Here is a 5,096-nt window from a genome sequence, read left to right as displayed (position 1 = left end):
CGCTCGATATCGCGGGACAGGATATCAGGACAGGAACGTTCTCTAAATGGCTATACAGAAATAACATGGATACATGTGTATCCGCCGGGGAGACTCTCTGCACTGGACTGCGCGCGGCCATGCATGTTCTAACTAATGTTCCAGCTAACGACTACTGATGGGGATAATTGATTACCTAGAGAACCTATGCATATGATAATTAGGGAGAAATCTCTACCGCATAGATATGTACATATACATATACACACGCATGCATACACACCGGAATCAGTGGTAATAGTTCTTATTATGTATGTGCACAGATACAGCCACCTACATAAGCAATACATGTCACAAAATTAATGAAAGATGAGTCGCCTGGGATTTGATACATGCAGGCTGTTTCCTGATAACTTTGCGATTCATTGGTTGTTAACTATATGCCGATCTATGCATATACATGCATTTTCTGTATGTACATGTACATACATATATGGATTTACACATGTTATGACTTTAAGGTATTATATATATATGTATATTTATATGTATATATATACATACGTATTACGTATATATATGTATGTATGTATGTGTGCGTACGGCAGCGACGAATAATAAAACCTGTACTGATAAGATTATTTCGCATCCGGTTGTAATGTATGTTATCGCTGGAGCATGTCCAGCAGGACTTGCACACCCATGTAGTATGTTTTGTGAACCCATATGCATGCCATCCTACTGTAACAGCCGTCTCTTACCTTAGCTGTTTTAGCGGAAGCAGAGGGTCTAGACCCTTTTGGCCTATGGAGACCTCGCTCGATATCGCGGGACAGGATATCAGGACAGGAACGTTCTCTAAATGGCTATACAGAAATAACATGGATACATGTGTATCCGCCGGGGAGACTCTCTGCACTGGACTGCGCGCGGCCATATGGCATGCATGTTCTAACTAATAATTGATTACCTAGAGAACCTATGATAATTAGGGAGAAATCTCTACCGCATAGATATGTACATATACATATACACACGCATGCATACACACCGGAATCAGTGGTAATAGTTCTTATTATGTATGTGCACAGATACAGCCACCTACATAAGCAATACATGTCACAAAATTAATGAAAGATCAGTCGCCTGGGATTTGATACATGCAGGCTGTTTCCTGATAACTTTGCGATTCATTGGTTGTTAACTATATGCCGATCTATGCATATACATGCATTTTCTGTATGTACATGTAAATACATATATGGATCTACACATGTTATGACTTTAAGATATTATATATATGTATATTTATATGTATATATATGTATATATATGTATATATATACATATATATACATACGTATTACGTATATATATGTATGTATGTATGTGTGTACGGCAGCGACGTATAATAAAACCTGTACTGATAAGATTATTTCGCATCCGGTTGTAATGTATGTTATCGCTGGAGCATGTCCAGCAGGACTTGCACATCCATGTAGTATGTTTTGTGAACCCATATGCATGCCATCCTACCCACTCATCAGCTGCAGTTGATTATCAATGTGTGGCTCGCTGCAGCTACAGCTGCTGCTGAGCGAGCATCGATGCTCGCATCGATGCATCATCAGATTGATGTCCATATTGATCTGGTACCGGTGATGCACTAGTACTGACCACGTCCGCAAGTCATGTTATAATCTATAGGCAGGGTCATCTTATATATCTCTAGTATATATATCTCTAGTATATATATCTCTAGTATATATATCTCTAGTATATATAGTATATATATATCTCTAGTATATATATCTCTAGTATATATACACATATATATGTACATATACACACATAGATGGATAGGTTTAGCAAGCTACATTTACTTTAGAATATCTTTAAGCTATTAAAGCTTAATCACAGTAACGGTACGGTCCCGTGGTTACGAACCATACTCGTTAACTGTACGAGCTCACTTTCTGTTGCGCTATCACAACCTAGCGTAAGACAGCAAGACTGCAGGAATGGAGATGGCGGTAGGTGGGTCGCATTTAATTAAATGCGGCCACCAGGTTGGCTTACAAGCCAACCTGGTGAAGTGCTTCGTCCAGACACTTTCGTATCACTATACCAGTGTTTGAGCGCTCAAGACTCTGCTGTCACCGTTCTCGACTTACGTCTTCGAACTCCGATTTCCTGTACCGCGTCTAACGATCTCGCTCCTAACGCTTAGCCGCCCTCGCCTCCCACGTCCTTGCAATCCAACACTTCCGCAGAAAGTTTTAAAGCCTAAGGTAAGGACGGCTGTTACGTAACATAGGTAGATAGCACGGAGAAATAGATCATGAAGGTCTTTGGGGTGCGCGGGTGCTGCAGTGCCTCTGTTACTTAGGGTCAGCAGTGCTGTCGTGCCGAGGTTGGGTTTTGGTGTTGGGCGCTGGCGCCCTTTCGTGGTGCGTGCCGGACCGTTGGCTGTCTGGTGTGTCGCGCCACGGTCGGGCGCGCGGCCCCCGTCGCTACGGGCGGCCTGCTGGCCGGTTGGGCCGCACGGCCACCGTTGATGGTGATGATGAGAATGCACGAGACGGTTCCGGTTCACTTCTCTGCCGCACACAATTGTGTGCACACAATTGTGATGGTTGCATGTGCGACCATCTCTACCCGGACATGCACCAGGCACTACTCGGGAGAGCTAGCTTGCTAAACAGGCGACCAGCCGGCAGCTTGGCGATTTTGCTGGTAAGCACGTGTTTTTGGGAGGGAGGGAGGGAAAGAGGTAGGGTGATGTTAGGGGCCCCTGCATGCTCTGGCTACTCACACTATCCTCAAGCATACATCCTGTCCTTTGACACCCACGCACTGCACATACAGCTCTATCTAAAGTCTCTCCTGGCAATTAAAACTATTTGTACAAGTGTTGGGTACAATGTATGTCCGCAGTCTTTTATGGTGTTCCCCCTGTTGGACTGATCAGTCATGAGGACTGAGGCTGGCTTGTGGGGTCCATGGTACACCTTTCCCGGTGCCCCCTGCCAGCCTCTACAAACAGGCCCCCTGCCAGCCTCTATTTGCTGGGCTATCTTTACCTCGGTTATAGTGCTTGTTATTATTGGTCTCATTGGGGTTTCCGTGCACTGATGATCATCAGTGCATGGAAACTGGGGAACAGGTCATGACCTGATGACATGTTTTGCTTCCCTCGAGGGCCAGAGCTCTGGCCTCTACCTGCTGAACTATATATCTATGTATACTGTTCTGTACAGTGCTCGTTGACTGAGCTCACAGCTGTAGCAGGGGTTTTCGTGCACTGCCCACCGGTGATCTACGAAATGCTTGGATATTAATTGTGTGGTGCATATATTATCTACACTCATGGAACGCCACCACTTAGTATCTTCTTAATACCATCTTAGTGCTACCCACTTCATATGTCCTTCATAGCTACCTGGTAACATTCTTAATAGGCCGCTTAGTAGGTCACTTAGTATCATGTTACATACTAATGGTACTCGAAGCGCTTAGTCCCGAATACTAGCCCTCCAAACAAATATTAAGTGACATTTATTAAGAACTTCATGATCAAGCAATTATGAAGTAATGAATATCAAGAACTTCAAACAAATATGAAGTAACATTTACTAGGGGCAAATGCTTGCTCAATAGATGATTCTAAGTAAGGAATTACTTTCTGGAGGTGTAAGATTGACATTTCACTGCCACTGTTGAGCTGTTCGGGCTCACATTTACGAAAATTTTAAATCTGGGACAGATGTAAGCTAAATACCTTGCAGCGCTGCAAGAGCTTTTGTAACATTCTTGCTTAGTTCTGTGAGATAAGAAAAAAGATATTAAAGTTACTTTGTGTGTTTGGCAGTTAGCTAGTAGAGCTGCGACATGTACATACGAAGCTCTTATCGCCGTTGGTAAGTATCACTGTAGTTGGTACCAAGATGCCCCTAAGTAATTACTAAGCGGATAAGTGGCATCTTAAGATAGTTCCGTTCCACGAGTGCTATATATATAATAATAACTAGCTAGATAGTACAGCGGGGTAGCGATACCAGGTATATATACCAGGTATATAATGAGTTATTACATATTATTGTATATGTGTGTTTATGGTTAATGATATATTATTACGTACATCATCATTCATGTGGTTCATAATTACAGCCATGAGGTTGTTTGATAGAGTCGACGCTATCTATCTCCTTGCTTGTAAGTGGATGTTTCTATGATGCGCCATATCTTTCCCGATCCCCTTCAAGAAATTATCATCATAATAGTTGCGCGATTGCGCCTCGTGCATTGTCGTACGTGAATGTGTGTGTGTGTGTGTGTTGTGTGTGTGTGCACACGTGTGCGTGTGCGTGTCTGTGTGTGTGCGTGTCTGTGTGTATGCGCGCGTGCGTACGCTATACACACGCGTGCTATACGGATGTGTGTGTATAGCAGCTGCAGTACAAGGTGTATATAACGGGCAACTCGGTCCCCTCAGGACAAGCAAGAGGGAGTTTGGTCTAGTGGTATGATTCTCGCTTCGGGTGCGAGAGGTCGTGGGTTCGATTCCCGCAACTCCCCTTTTGGACGTGGTGCGCGACGGCGTCTGCATGCATGCCGACGCATGGATCATGTATGGATCATCGGGGTGCAGAACGGATGTAAACTGGTGGAGGGATGCATCCAATTCCCCAAAATGCACGAGGTGATGATGATGGTGATGATGAGAATGCACGAGACGGTTCCGGTTCACTTCTCTGCCACACACAATTGTGTGCAACCATCTACTACCCGGACATGCACCAGGCACTACTCGGGAGAGCTAGCTAGCTAAACAGGCGACCAGCCGGCAGCTTGGCGATTTTGCTGGTAAGCACGTGTTTTTCGGAGGGAGGGAGGGAGGGAAAGAGGTAGGGTGATGTTAGGGGCCCCTGCATGCTCTGGCTACTCACACTATCCTCAACCATACATCCTGTCCTTTGACACCCACGCACTGCACATACAGCTCTATCTAAAGTCTCTCCTGGCAATTAAAACTGTTGCTTGTACAAGTGTTGGGTACAATGTATGTCCGCAGTCTTTTATGGTGTTCCCCCTGTTGGACTGATCAGTCATGAGGA

Source organism: Volvox carteri (assembly GCF_000143455.1).
Source record: "Volvox carteri f. nagariensis unplaced genomic scaffold VOLCAscaffold_134, whole genome shotgun sequence".
NCBI lineage: Eukaryota > Viridiplantae > Chlorophyta > Chlorophyceae > Chlamydomonadales > Volvocaceae > Volvox > Volvox carteri.
Note: the sequence above shows the minus strand (reverse complement) of the source record.